Here is a 15,000-nt window from a genome sequence, read left to right as displayed (position 1 = left end):
CCTATTAGACATCCGAGTGAAATTGTCATAATTAGCATATGAATCATACCATCATACCACACTATTCAGTTCAACTTTGAGTGCAAGTGGACATTTGTGCCACATTTGCAGAAATTTGATCATGGCTTTCCTGAGATATTGGGACGGACGTGAGGTCACCAAGACCTTCGACCTGCAAAATCTAAAGAGAATTCCTGAGATATCAGGAGAAGAGCCTGGACTGATGGACAACAACAGTGCATAGAAACGTCATCATAGCCACAGCTGATGAACAATGAACATATTAAAAGATGCAAAGCTTCTGATACCAGTGTCGGGTCCGATATTGGGCTCAAGTAAGTACTCGTAAAACTACTCGGATACATCCGTACTCGATACCACTACAGCAACGAGATGTCAGTTCTCCACTTCATCAATTAGTTCAGCTGTGTGTCTGCTGGCATACTCTTTGTTTCCACCAGTGTATTGCAATCCTACAGATAGCGAAAAAGAGTGTGTGTGTGTGTGTGTGTGTGTGTGTGTGTGTGTGCGTGTGTGTGTGTGTGTGTGTGTGTGTGTGAGAGAACTTTGAAGTTATCAGTAACTCTATAGCTGTGGACTTCACAGTGCAGTGTGTGTACAGTTGGTTGATGACCTCATAGTACATTATATTTTAAGTCATTTCACAGTTATAACAGTACAAAAACAGGTAGGAAGTGTATCTACTGGCTTTCTCTCTTTTGACACCAGCCACCTCCCTACATGTCTGCTGGAGATGTGATCTGCTGACTTGCAGTTTGAGTTTCTGACGGCAAAAGGAGGTCTGGAATCCTACGTGCTAAGCCTCATGATCCCCATTCTTCACATACTCGTATGCGTACATGTTTAGAACAAAGAACACAGGACTTACTGCATGGCAGACCGTTGTTAAACGTGAGACGCTGTCAGACAAAATGTCTTCCAACATGCAGCAGGCACAACATGCCACACGTATGTATGATAACGTCATACATACGTGTGGCATTATTCACAGGATTCATTAGTTGTGAGAAGAAACTTAAGTCATGCTTAAGAGTCCATATCGGTAGGTGCATTGCACTGATATTTTACATATGCAGGAATATACGTACACCTAATTCTACTGAAGCAACGACTTCCCACTAATATGCAGACATGCAGTATATCGCATCATGAGCTAACTGCCTGCTCTTCTTTACACAAGCTAAATTACCCGCCACCCACACACACCCACACACACACAGATCATGACATTGTTTTAATTGCCATTATGAAGATCAACAAAAACATGAAAACCCCTCTGAACACTTTGGGACCAAAAGAATTGCATTTTGTGAACAATTTGAGAGCTTACGCTAGCTTAATCAACCATTCTCTTAACCACATCTGTTTCCCTTATGGGTAAATAGATTTGGAATATTCCCTGGCTAAATTGAATATTCATGGAGTTATTTCTGTCTGGTGGGGACTCTCTAGCGCTACAGACAGACGCAGTGCTGTGTTTGTGAACTTTCACTACGTGGAGAGTCAGTGTATCCTCCATGCATTGTGTTGCTGTTATTAGGGGGTATTGGCCAGCTTGCCTGATGCTACTATTAAATCCCAAGGACACTGAGGAAACATAACAAGCCTCAAGAGATAACTAGAGCTCCGAGGCTTGTACATGCACGAGTGTGTGTGTGTGTGTGTGTGTGTGTGTGTGTGTGTGTGATTGATTGTAGTTGCATGTGCAGCTGTCTGCATTTAGCAATACAACTGTCCTTCTGCAACAGTGGGTGTTCATCTGAACTGTGTACACTCGGTAATGGTTGCAGTGTGTGTGTGTGTGTGTGTGTGTGTGTGTGTGTGTGTGTGTGTGTGTGTGTGTGTGTGTGTGTGTGTGTGTGTGTGTGTGTGTGTGCGTGTATATTAATGTCTGCATTTGGGATTATCATTTTGTCACAGTTACAGTCCACAAGGTCTTTCCTGCTGCATTTGGTCCCAGCATTGTTTTACAAGCGACACTTCTAGAGGGACATAAATCTGCCTCACTTCTGTCCTCAAGAGAAAGGGACAGTAGAGCGGGCGTCCATGTACGGAGGCTGAGTCTTCACTGCAGAGACTCGGGTTCACTCAGACCTGCCGTTCCTTGCTGCATGTTGTCCCCTCTCTCCCTCTCTCTCTCCCGTCTTCAGCTGCACTATCAATTCGAGGCAAAAAGCCAACAAATTATCTTTAAAAAAAGAAGAATCCGGCAGCTCTGTTGCTCACAGTGCTTGGCTGAGCTGACGACTAAAAGAACAATCTGCACTCAGCCTCAAACACCCTGACCCGACTTCTTGTCCAACTGAAGCTCTGCAGCCCTCAGGATAACCGCACGGTCATGTGAGCCACCACCAGCCCATTTCTCCTCACATCAGACCGTGGGGAAAGTTGCCACAATCTTGACAGAAGCTCTGCTCAAACTCTTTGAGAGTCTACAACAGCACTCAGAACAGTCCCATTATTTTAATAGTGTCTAGTGGTAACGACTAAAGAATTGCATTTTTAATACTGTGCCACAAAATTGTCTGTACTTATTTATCTGAATGCTGAAGTTAGAGGTACTTGGTAACTGCCATGACAATAAGTGCATGTTAAATAATTCATTTGAGGCACAAACTTTAAGGAGACAAGGCAGGAATGGGAAAGATGTAATTAATATCTAACCATTTAACTGTTAGCCATCGGTCAGAATGACAAAAAGTAAAAACAAACATCCTAATCTGAGGAAAGGCCAGAATTCATACCAAAGATTTACATAAATGTGAACTTTTTGGTGTTTAATCCATCTCATGCAGAGCTCCGCCTTGGCCCAATGCCTTCAGCTTCCCCACAGACCAGACTCCACCTGTTGTGTGATCACGTGCCGGGCTTTTATCTTCCTACTTCCACCAACAGTCAGCTCGCATACATTCAGCTAGCGTCTACTTTAAATTATTCCACTGCCCGCTAGTTCTGTAGTTTTTCCTCCTTAGAGGAGACACGTTATTTTGAATTGTAAATATGACACTGAAACACTTTTCAAGTGCAATAAAAACAACTGAAGCGTATGAAATATTTAAACAGTACAATAATCTAGGCAAAGGATAATAGAGGTGTAGCTCACAAATATTTACACACGCAAATAGTTTTCCCCATGTACAAATACACCTATGCATATGCATTATACAGATTCCACACACACACACACACACACACACACACACACACACACACACACACACACACACACACACACACACACACACACACACACACACACACACACACACACACACACACACACACACACACACACACTCGTCAGACAGGAAGCATTAATCCTGGCCGTTGAGAAGCTCAGCAGTGTACCATCCGTCAGCATGAGGCTGCTCCTGCCGCTGCTGTGCTCTAATTAACCAGAGAGGCACGCTGGGCCACTTTTAATATTCCTGGTCAAGATGGAGGACAAGGATTTAAAACAAGGAGCGGTGGGAGAGGGAGTGCAAGAGAGTCAAATGGGGAGGAGGAGGCCGGTGCCAAGACATTGTGAATATCAAGGATGAAGGGAGTAAGACGAGGAGGTAAAAGGAATGGCAGGTTTTTTTCGTGAAATCTTTGTTTACAGTCTATGCCACCTTGTCGATTTTGATTTCTTGGTTGAGAGGCCATGTGCGACATTCATTCTTGAGGGCTGTTGTAGTACATCTTTCCGACTAGAAAGTCCAAATTCGTGAAATCACTGGAATGCAGCCCAAGGTTGAAGAGACAGAGTTATGACCACGGATTGCACGGAGGAGGAATTACAAAAACTCTGAAATGTAGGTGTGTTCTGTTTTACAAAGGATAAATGGAGAAGACACCTTTAGACTGAGTGCAAGTCAAATGAACTAATCACTGTTGCCAAAGCAGAGCTTCCAGTCAGTCCTCTGTAACACTGGGGTGAGCAGGCCTTTATTCTGCATCAGACTGCAGCCTTTGATCAGCCGTAGTCAGCTGTAAGCCGCTAGTGACTACCTCTGGCTGCTAGTGCTAACTGCATTTAGCCTGATGACGAGATGCTAATGAAAGAGATCAAGGGCTTTAGCCTTGCTGTGCGATTAATAATGACTTTACCAGGACTCCTGTTGCTGTGGCACCTTGGCGAGGAAAATCACGGAGAGTAAATGAACTTGCTCTGCAAGCTGAACTGCTGTGACCGTGAAACGAGAAGGCAGTCAAAAAGGACGAGTTTGGGAAGTGTACTTAAGAGAAAGACAGCCACACATACTGTGTAGCATTGCTTTAGACTCTACTTAGTTCTGAAGGAACAGGTCACTCAAATGTCTCCTTTATCTTGTCCATCAATAACCACTGGCTGGAAACAATGAAGTCTTTTTAAGGGGAGACTGAATGGGAGTCTGTCTAGACAGAGATCGGTTGAACAAGACACAGTGGGCTTGCCTCTGTGACAGACAGCGTCACCAAAAATACAACAACAGGACACATAAATGACGGAAATGGACAGATGAAGACACACGAGCTGCACCGAGATGGCCAGGGACACCAGCAGGAAGAGGAGGCGGACATCTCGGAATTAGCAAGTCACGTCACTCCGAGACGTTATTGCATCCACGATAAAGCCAACAAAATGTCCGACAACGGGAGAGAGGATCAGGGAGAGAGAGAGAGAGAGAGAGAGAGAGAGAGAGAGAGAGAGAGAGAGAGAGAGAGAGAGAGAGAGAGAGAATTAGGGACATAAATGAAGAAAAAAAACAGAAAGAGGACGTCAGTGACACTTAGCCCGCGATGCTACTTGAGAGGCAGTCACGCAGCAACACATGCACTCACACGCACATCAAGCGCCGCACAACGGCCCCATTAGATCTGCGAGCTATCAGCCAGCTTCATCATACTGCGGTGGGATGTACAAATCACGCTGTGAGACAGAGGAAGACTGACAGTGAGTTTTTGCACACACACTGTCACACTAGAGTATGGCTGCCTGCTCAGTCAAGCTCTAAATACCTTCTTGCTTGTCCTTCCAGCCTCCTTTTTTTCCCCTCCCCGTTTGACACTATCCTCCTCATAATGCCTCTCATTTCCCATCAAGCCTCTCCCTCTCTCTTTAATTCCGTCGTTCAGTTTATCCGGCCGTCCATCAGCCTCCCACTTTGGTTCCAGCTACTTCCAAACCTGCAGAAGCTCAAGAGCTCGCGGACTACAGGTACAGCCAGGGTTGAGGGGGTAAATCTCAATGAATACAACTGAGTGCATACAAGAAGAAACTGGGGGTTTGTTTGCGCCGCGGGTTAAGTTCTGTCATGTTATCAATGTTGTGTGGTGGTGATAGTGGTCCCACATGAATATTAGTGTGTGCCACTGGAGTATTGAGGGTGAAGATGGCTGTATTTTGTGCTACATGTGTACATACAGATGAACCAACTGGAGCCACAGGTGATGCATCAAAGGCAGCTCTGGGCATCTACAGTATGTTCACAGTGTACACGTTTAGATATCTGTGCAGTTTTCCTCGCCTTTCCTTGAGTGAGATACCAACAAGTTACCTGTTCAACCGCTCTAAGTGGCTTTGCGTGCGTGAAATGTAAAATGTTTGCTGGGGGGCGTGTGGGAGCGTGGCCGATTAAGTTTGTGTGCGCGAGCGTGTGTGTGTGTGTGTGTGTGTGTGTGTGTGTGTGTGTGTGTGTGTGTGTGTGTGTGTGTGTGTGTGTGTGTGTGCGTGCGTGTGCGTGCGCGTGTGTACCCGGCAGCATGCGTGTGGCTGCGTTGGTGCCTGAAGATGTTTTGGTAGGAAGCACAAGGCTCACTGGCCAGGCCTCCAGACTCTCCCGTTCCAATTAACCAGCCCAGCAGCCTGCAGCTCGACTGGCCTTATCTGGGAGAAAAGAGAGGGCCAGAGAGAGAGAGAGAGGGAGGGTAGGAGGGAGGGGCGGAGGAAGTGATAGAGTGAGACAGGACGTAGGATAGACAGAGGGTTGGAAAGCAATAGAAAAAGAAAGTAAGGCTTGAGAGAGCAAAGAGAGTAGAAAACGGAATGAAGGGCGAACTCGCTCCACAGTGCTTCGGCTGATGCCTGCTTGCTTAATATCTTCCAACTTCTATCCCTTCACCCAAAGACAGAGACTGAATACACACCTCTTTCCCTCTCTCCTTCCTTCATCTTCCCCCCATCAGTACGAGGGAAAACCATCCTGGTAAGAAACAAAGACCTGCCAGAGCCACAGCGTTGGGAGCGAGGAACTAATAGTGTGCGGATGACAAAGGAATTGTGTCTATTTGAGGAAGAAAACTCCGTGCTGTCAATATAGCCTCCGGGCCTTTTCTATAGCCATCGTCACGTAGAGGCTGGGGAAATGACTCAATCAGCAGCAGTCATTTGTTGAACACTGGGTCGCATTACAGCCTCACAAAAATCGGACGCGTCAGACCTTAGTTAAATCAGGATAAATCATATTCCTTAGGAAAAGAGGAATTTCTAATGATTTATAAAGCCATATTTTGAATAGCCTACAATATTTGTGTAGCATTCTGGATCACTGGAAAAAACAAGTGGAGTGAGTAACAAAGATACACTAAGGATATCAGTCCCTTCTAAGCTTACCAAATGAGACATTAATACAAATTATCAAATGGAATGCCTCATGGACAAATACACCGTGGTTCTCGCCCACAAATTGTGTTTGCAATTTACAGCATCAATTATGCTACAACTTGAGATTTCCACTAGAAAATTCCAACAACAAAAAAGGGACCATTAGCAACCGTATGTGCTGGCAGCCATCCCACCCTTCCTGCATGTTAGTTGGGGCAATGGAAGGCGCAATTACAGGCAATTTCTGGTTCCTGAGTGGCCAGTGACAAGAAGCATTTCAGCAGCCAGCCAACCTAGAAAAGGGCAGTGAGTCCAGCGAGTGTCTTGGAACACATTGCTATTGCAATTATTTTTAAAAAACTGGCACATACACACACACACACACACACACACACACACACACACAAACACTTCTGTTCAGAACATGGTGGCTTATGCTGGTAACTGTCATTTTTCGCTCATAGTTATGAAAAATGCAGCTGGAGTAAAGAAATATAACAGCCACCTCACTTCTAGTTAAAACTGATAACTTGTTACCCGAGTTGAATGACGCAGGCTTCACACTGCAGACGGGTATCGTCTCACACAACACTGCTGATTGGTCAATAACAGCAGGCTGGACTGGAGGAATGGTGTAATGACACTAGTTCAACACTTCCTCCAGAAGCTTCTTCTGCACGATATTCCACAAAAAACAAAGCTTTCTTATACACCAATACTGACATCTATATATGAAATAAATCGGGTAGGGCTCCATAAATTACAAACCAGTTTGCCATCTCTTCCACGGACGTGACACCCTGCATCTCCGTGCTCCGACGCCTGCTTACCAAAACTATTCCCTGTGCTCCGTAAGAGTAGTTAACGTTGCAGAAAAGGCCGTATGTCATCTTTCAACATCTTTCAAATGTCCGTTAATATTTTATGACATTCTCACGCTAAAAATGATGATTTTGTGTTATTGTGGTAGTATAAATGTAATTTATGGCGCTGTTAGATTGCTGCTGACCGCCCCTTTAATACAGGTGCGTGATAATCGTAGCCTTAAAATTTAAAGTCAAACTTTAATCGTCGATTTGGAGAATCGTGACACACCTAATGTTTAAATAAAATACCCCCCCTATTTCTAAATGTTGATTCACTTGACTTTCACCGTATTGCTTGCAAAAAGCTCAAAGGTTCTTGTATTCCAAAGCTCCATTTAGAAAGTGAACAAGATGTCGGTCGGCGAAAGATAGAAAGATAGAAATGGTCACCAAACTCTACTTTAAATTAAACAATATTACTGATTTAAATGCCTACACACACACACGCACACACACACACTTATGGTCGTGCATACAGCTACACAAAACTAGTGCGATATATCGTGTGCATTCACACGTTGCTGCTTGTTCATGTCTGTAAAATGGTGGTACAGAAGCAGTAAAATAACATTTGCAATAAGCTCAGAGCAAGTCCTAGATTCATGAATATAACACCTCATTTCATCTAGTATGGGTATTACTGTGCTTTGTGAGTATATGTGTATATGTGAGGCTGGGGGGGGGGGATTGCTTTACCTTCTCACTCCCAATGAATTATGGAAGAATCAGACAGGAAAAATGGAGAAGGACAGCAGATAGAAAGTAAAGGACGTGAGATGGAGCAGAGAGGGAGGGACTCTGGAGCACACAGAGCCAACTGGCTGTGGTAAATGACAGTCGATTACCATCTTAAATATACTGTCAAAAAGCAATTTGCTACACTCGTGCCACGGGCCTGATATTTGCACCTTATTAAGGAGGCTGCCCTATATTTTAAGAAGCCAACCTCCTAACCTCCCTGAGCTTCCATTTACCCATAAGCTACCTGTGCATCTGTGGATTTGGAGTGAAAGCGGCTGCTGAATAGAAATGGAGATAGAAGGAAGACTGTGGAAAAGGTCTCTAGCGTAACCACAATGAAAACACAGATGTGATTGTGTTTTTGACATTCATCACTATGATGGAAGTTTGGTTTAAAAGGACATAAAACGCTCTTTCATACAGAGAATGATGCATTTTTACTCAGCAGAACACCAAATATTTAAATTCAGCCAAGGAGGTGTCAAGAAGGGAATAATGAAGTTGGAAAATTGAATCAATTTCCTCGGTTAAAACTCTATTGGCTGTCTGCAGCCATCATAAAAATACCATTAGCGACATGTCTTATTCAAAAGAAACCAGCAATTATTACCAACCTCTTTAATGTTTATCGGCTTTTAGACGGCAGAGCTTGTAAACTCGGCGGGTGGAAGACACACAAACTTTGAGAGAATATCAAAAGCACCTGCAGATCTGTAAATGGTATTGACATTTCAATATCCCAGCTAAAGCTGTTTGCTAACATTTTAAAGGAAATCAAAAGAAACACAAGTGCACAGGAGACCTGGGGACCGACAGAAGCAATAAACCGGAGTCTGGATATTCGACTCAACGTTCCAGCTTAGCGATTTCCATTGACGTTATGGCGCCAATATTGATTATTAAGAGTCGAGGCCCACCGATAACTGCAGCAGGTGAGCAATGCGTTTAATTTCACAGACCTTGTAGACTCGCCGAGCTCATTATTGGCCTCTCAATTCATTCAGCGCGCTTCCTATGGTGGCATATTGATCTAGGCAATATGGTTGAGAGCCGCGTCTTACAAAAGACCTCTCATCCAGCTTTTCTCGTGCGCAGTCTGCAGTCAAGTCCGTCTCTCTCCCTTCTTTTGAGGAGTAACTAAGAATAACTGATGAAAAATTGAACTGACCCCGCTCCGAAAACATTGATTCAGTTCAGCTCGAAAATCCGAGGGAGCTGGAACACGCACAGGCATGCGGTGCCGCTTTGTGACTCAGAACAAAGAAGTGGCAGGAATTTGGTTTGAAACGATAGGAGGCGACGCGCCGCTTCGTGTGCGCACGTACACACATGGACGCAGACGCATGGGGAGCTGTGAGAAAGGGGACGGACTACGCACATGTTTGCAAGCCTCAAGGCAGAAGTAGGTTAGGCAGAAGAGAGAGGAGAGGAGACATGGGCTGGATGGGGGGGGACTGCAGCTGAAACTAAAGGATCAGATTATGTAAATACTGCTAATGCTCATGCTGTTTCTGAGCAGGAGGAGTTCTTTGGGCATCCGACCTGAACTCCCAAAACAAACTGCATCCAAATCCCAACAGTCTCAGCGGGGATATTACAGACAGGATAAATTATGACCCGTGAAATAAAACAATATCACACTGGCTGCCAACTGAAACCACTAAGTGCCTCAGGATTTACTAACAAAACCAAGTGGAAAATCCAAAAGACAGTTCAGCCGATCAATAGAAAACGCACCGACTACGACCTTGTCCCATCTATCATATAGAAGGAAGGTGTGGACGACGTCTCAGGTGCGTTTGTTTAGCAATGCAAGACGCTGATGATCCCGTTGTCTTGAGAGGAAGTCGATATGTCCACCTATTGATCCGGCATCATAAAAGAGGTTTTAGTTTGGGCGGTGCGTTGTCAATGGACAGTCGAGAGTGCCGTATGCTCGCCTGTATGCTTCAGCGACTATAGCTTTTCCTCCTTGTGCTCACAATAGCCAGTCCTCAGTCTATAAACGCATCGACTACTCACTGATGCCGGTAACCTCTGAGGCTGTAAAGCAGAACCACCCCCCCCCCCCCCCCCCCCACAGCAACGCACACTTCATCCTTATGTCACAAAAAAAGCCTCTGAACAATCGCTTGCAAAACAAACGGTTCACTGTTGTTGCAAGTGAGGTCAACTATCGTATCTCAAGAACCTCTAGAATATACAGAAAGATCGCCCAGGGTATCATGAAAAAAATTCATATATATAAATATATATCTCTATATATAGAGATATATAGAGATATATCCTATTAGACATTTGAGATCATATCAGAACATTTTGCAATCATGAACCCAACAGGGTCAGAAGAAATATTAATCAATTTAACATCTGCAACATAGCAAATTTTATTTCCTGATGCCAACATTTCCATGCATCGTATTATTGTGCGTTGCATGGTGGCGTCTGTACCGTATCTGTATTTCAACCTGCTTATGGGTTTTGTACACTGTTCAGCTGCGATGTAAACTTTTACGATCTTCATGGGAAATTGGGTCACTCCAACTGAAAATGTATGAATAAATATAGCCGAGACGGATCAACAAATAAATAATGATATAGGAAATAAAACGTGCAACCAACAATTTAATTCAACAAATTTGTGTGCGCACGTTTGCCTCGATAAATGGGAAAGAAATAGGAGGCGTACCAGCTTGAAATTAATCTCTTCCCTTCAGCAAGGTTTAGGCAGAACTGCATCTCCTTCATTAAAAACAGAACCAGGCTACAATAAAGGGAGCAGGGGAAACAAAGTTCAGACCTAAACAGATAACACAAATAAAGGCTTATAAATCTTTATAAGCGCATTGAAACCAATTCTCATAGATCGACAATTATTACAAATAGTAAAAAACAACTTCCTCCCAGTGATAGGTTTACGTCCCACAGCCGTCTGTGAAAGTCAGAGCCAGACACCACTGGGGTAATCACCTCTGCCATATTGTGGAGTGAACTACTGCCAATAAACACTGTGCACATCCACCAACACTAAAGTAGCTGTAATGCAGCAGTTATTCCATCATAAAGCCCAGCCTTCCCACAGAGAACTACTACCAGGATCAAAGGGAAACGTTGGCGGCATTTACATTTAGTTTACCTGTCATTCCTAGTCCTGGTGGAGACGGAGATTACATAACTCCACCAGACAAGTAGAGGGGACCGCATTGTTTTAATCAATCATTAATAGCGCTACAGTAAATCCAAATTCTGACGTTTGCAGGCTTTAAAAAACACACTCGATGTTTTTACTGGCTTCTTCCTCCCCCCTCTAACTTCCCACTCTCCATCACTCCCGCTTTTGTGGAAGTTAACATCTAAAGCCGTCTGTTTTGCTGCTTTTGCAACCCAACTATTATTGTTCTAGGTAATCTATCAACAGCGCACATCATCGGTGTAACGGTCCACCGTCGATCCCCCCCCCCCGTGGTTCGGCACACATGTGAACCGCGCATTAATCACACAGTTTAACGTTAACCATCACAGTGTGAAATAAAGTTTCAGTGACGACCATTATACGCCAATATTCAGTAGAATAGGCAATCAGGACATCAGCACTTATGCTTTTCTAGTCACCGATCTCTGATAATGTTACGTTGTAAACAACTAATCCGTGTAAAAGTTAGATTTGCTCCCTTTTTTTGTGCCGATCTGATCCGTGATACGATCCGAACCGACTGTTTTGTGGTCCGTGGCACCACTAGTGGATAGTCGATCCATCGCAGCTGATTGAAACCAGACAGTTTTTAGCTGACATTTATAAATGGGGGCCGCAGCACACAGCGTCACTGTGTTGAGGAAAATCATCATATAACTTAGGATTGAACTGAAAACATGTTCTGACCCAGTTGAATGACAGATGTTTGTTAGAAAGTGTGGGTGCCAGCAGCCTTAGAGTGAAGGATGACGGCGTCTGGAAACTCCCAAACATTTCCCGGCAAACGAGCCGACCATCCTGTCAACATGTTCTGTTATAATGTTCTCGAGAGAACATGACCAAACTAGGTATTGTGCAAGGCCCCGTATTGGAAACCAGGGATGCTTTGTTTATGTAACTCGGACGACTGATCTGATTGGTGGAAAGTGAATTAGACTATAAGGGTAAGCTGTAATAACCGATACGTTGGATTTTGTTGAATGTTGCCTTGTGATCATTAAAACACTTCCCGCTGGCTGCTACTCCAACAACTCCAGTTGGAAGTACTAACTTAATCAAACACGTATTATATCGTCGTTTAGTCCCGTCATACTGCTCGGAGTAATCACAGCCAGTCCTTTGGAGGATACAGCACATGATGGCCCAGAGAAGATGGATTCTTCTCAAGTTGCTGTATGATAGAAAAACATAAATAAGGATTAAAAACAAACCGAAAATGGGACTGTGGCTGTCACTGTATGTGGGCAATGGCTACACTTCTAAGCCTGTGACCAATGCATAAGGTCAGCATGTCGAGCGTTATCTGCTTTTGACATGAGCGATTAATCAGCAGCCTGAGTTGTTTGCAGTCCTTCGTACACCCTCTGCTGCAATACAGGACCCTCGGTCTATGCTCCTCCTCGTTTGAATGAGAAAGCATTCCATCATTTATCATTCATCACACTCCACCTGCTATATCGTGTATTTCTTTTTCAGTATCCGTAAATAAACCCCCACCCCCTGTATTCTGTTGTGTTCCTGTCAGGCCAGGGGTAAGCCACAACAACAACAACAACAACAACAACAACAACAACAACAACAGTCGAAGAAAGACAAGGAGCCAACCGGGGCAGTGAAGAGAAACAGGTTCTCCCTTTAAATCCAGACCATTACCAAAAGAGTGGAGTTGGGTATATGGGAGGGGGAGAACGTGAGGCTAAAGCTCTTGGTCAGAACCTAAGCGTGGTCAGGGGACACAACAAGCCCCCCCCTGGTTCACAGGCAGGATCTGGTAAGTGTGGATCTATGCTGATGACTTCCCAGACGGCAGGGTGGCCACGTGTGAAGAATGTGACAAGGTCAGGACGGACAGTCACACATTGACAACAGAAACAACAGCAACAATAACGCAGCTTGAAGGATAAGCACTGATGACAGTGGCTGTGTAGGGAAGAACAGAGAGAAGTACTACGGAGAGGATGCAAGTACAAGAGTACAGGGAGCTCTGGGTGCCAGAATAGAGCATTAGTGCAATTTGTGCCTCGGACATGGCAAAAGGGTCTGACTGTTGGATAAAAAGGGGGATGTGTATGTCTGACAAAGTCTACATCCCCAGGCATTAATTCTACACAATGTGGTACTTTGCTACTGTATATATATATGTGTGTGTGTGTGTGTGTGTGTGTGTGTGTGTGTGTGTGTGTGTCATATTATGCAAGCAGGTGAGGGGACTTGGCTGCACGCCTGAGAGCGTTTGGATGCGTTCAAAAAACATGCCTGCATGTTGAGGCAGACAATGTGGAGCATTGTGGCGAGGAATGCGGGAGATAATGGAGAAAGCCAGAGCCGTGTTGGGAGCTGGAAGGTAAGAGGAACCGAGCGGGGAGAGAACATCCAATTCAATTTTGAAACGGCGCCGGCTCAGAGTACAAACACAAAGGCTTCATTAAAGGCAGATCCCTGTTGAAGGCTGGAGCTAATTCGCCGTCTTCAAGCACGAGGAGAGAGAACAGCAGGGAGGGGAGGTGGGGGGCGGGGGACAGAGGGAGCCACAAGGAGATCGGCATGGAAAAGAGGTGACATCAAGAGGGGAAAAAGAAGGGGGAACGAAGGAAGGAAAGACCCATCAGCAGTTAGAGAGGGAGAGCTCAATACCAACGGTGCCACTAAGAGCATACTAATGCCCTGTTAGAATGGCGGACAGGGCAGGAGAGTAATGACTTCTATTATGGTGCACACACACACACACACACACACACACACATGTGAGAACCATGTAAATAAATGAAGACGGTTGAAATAGAGGCATGTTATTGCGATCATAAATCTGGTATATTAAGTGATCGGCTGTGCCGGGTGGGGCTAAAAGTTATTTGTGGATAGACCCAGAATGAGATGTGGAGATATGATCTCCACATTTCATTGCCAATAGTAACATCGATCTACTCATGTGAACCTGTGCTTTGTGTTTGTGTGAGCACACTTGAGGACACTAAGGGGGTGTACAATAAAATGGAAACACGTATAGTTAAAGCCAATAAAATGCAGCTGTAACAAATAGTACATACTAAATAGCTTGTCATCGGGTCAGATCCCCCAGCGGATTGAGGCGAAAGCATTTACAGCAGGCAAGTAGTGCAGGTCGGTATACAGACTCGCCCCGTATCCAGTATTCTAATGTCCCGTTGTTTCATATACCGCCAGACGGCAGAACAGCCGGGGAAAGCGGCAAGTGCATTGAGAGGGCATCATACTGTGGATATAACAATTAATAACCCACAACTAACTCTCATTATCAGGGTCAAACACCATGGCACACAACAATTTGTGACACAAACAATTTGTACAACAAAAAAAATTGTACATTTACAAATGTACGTCGCTAAACGGCATGCTGGGTAACCCTATGGTCAGTTTAGAGGTCTGCAGTAGCGCCAGGGTCAGACATGACGAACACAATAACAATCCAACCATGCAAGGACGTGGTCCCACTATAGACGGGGTCTCATCAATTATTCAAACTCTGGATTCAAAGACTTCAGCAACGACTGCTAGCAACAACAATATACCAACAACACATGTTGAAGTTCTTTTTTTTTTAACATGTTGCAGTTTGCACAGTAAGAGTTTGT

General features: G+C 44.5%; 1 protein-coding gene across 4 annotated transcripts in view; it reads right to left on the bottom strand.

Moving 5' to 3' along the window:
- nrxn2b (neurexin 2b) overlaps window positions 1-15,000 on the bottom strand; it is a 645,600-nt gene that overhangs the window by 529,640 nt on the left and 100,960 nt on the right. Inside the window, exon 1 of one of the 4 annotated variants that reach the window (XM_068713610.1) lies at window positions 5,741-5,786. The exons of the other annotated variants lie outside the window; for them this stretch is intronic. The gene's annotated coding sequence lies outside the window, so the exon portion shown is untranslated. Of the gene's footprint in view, window positions 1-5,740; window positions 5,787-15,000 lie in introns of those variants that run through there. 4 annotated transcript variants of the gene reach the window in all.

This window comes from Cebidichthys violaceus, unplaced genomic scaffold (genome assembly GCF_023349555.1).
Source record: "Cebidichthys violaceus isolate CVI_PGR_0920_01 unplaced genomic scaffold, fCebVio1.0.p SCAF_19, whole genome shotgun sequence".
Classification (NCBI taxonomy): Eukaryota; Metazoa; Chordata; class Actinopteri; order Perciformes; family Stichaeidae; genus Cebidichthys; species Cebidichthys violaceus.
Note: the sequence above shows the minus strand (reverse complement) of the source record. Positions and strands in the feature narration are given on the sequence as shown.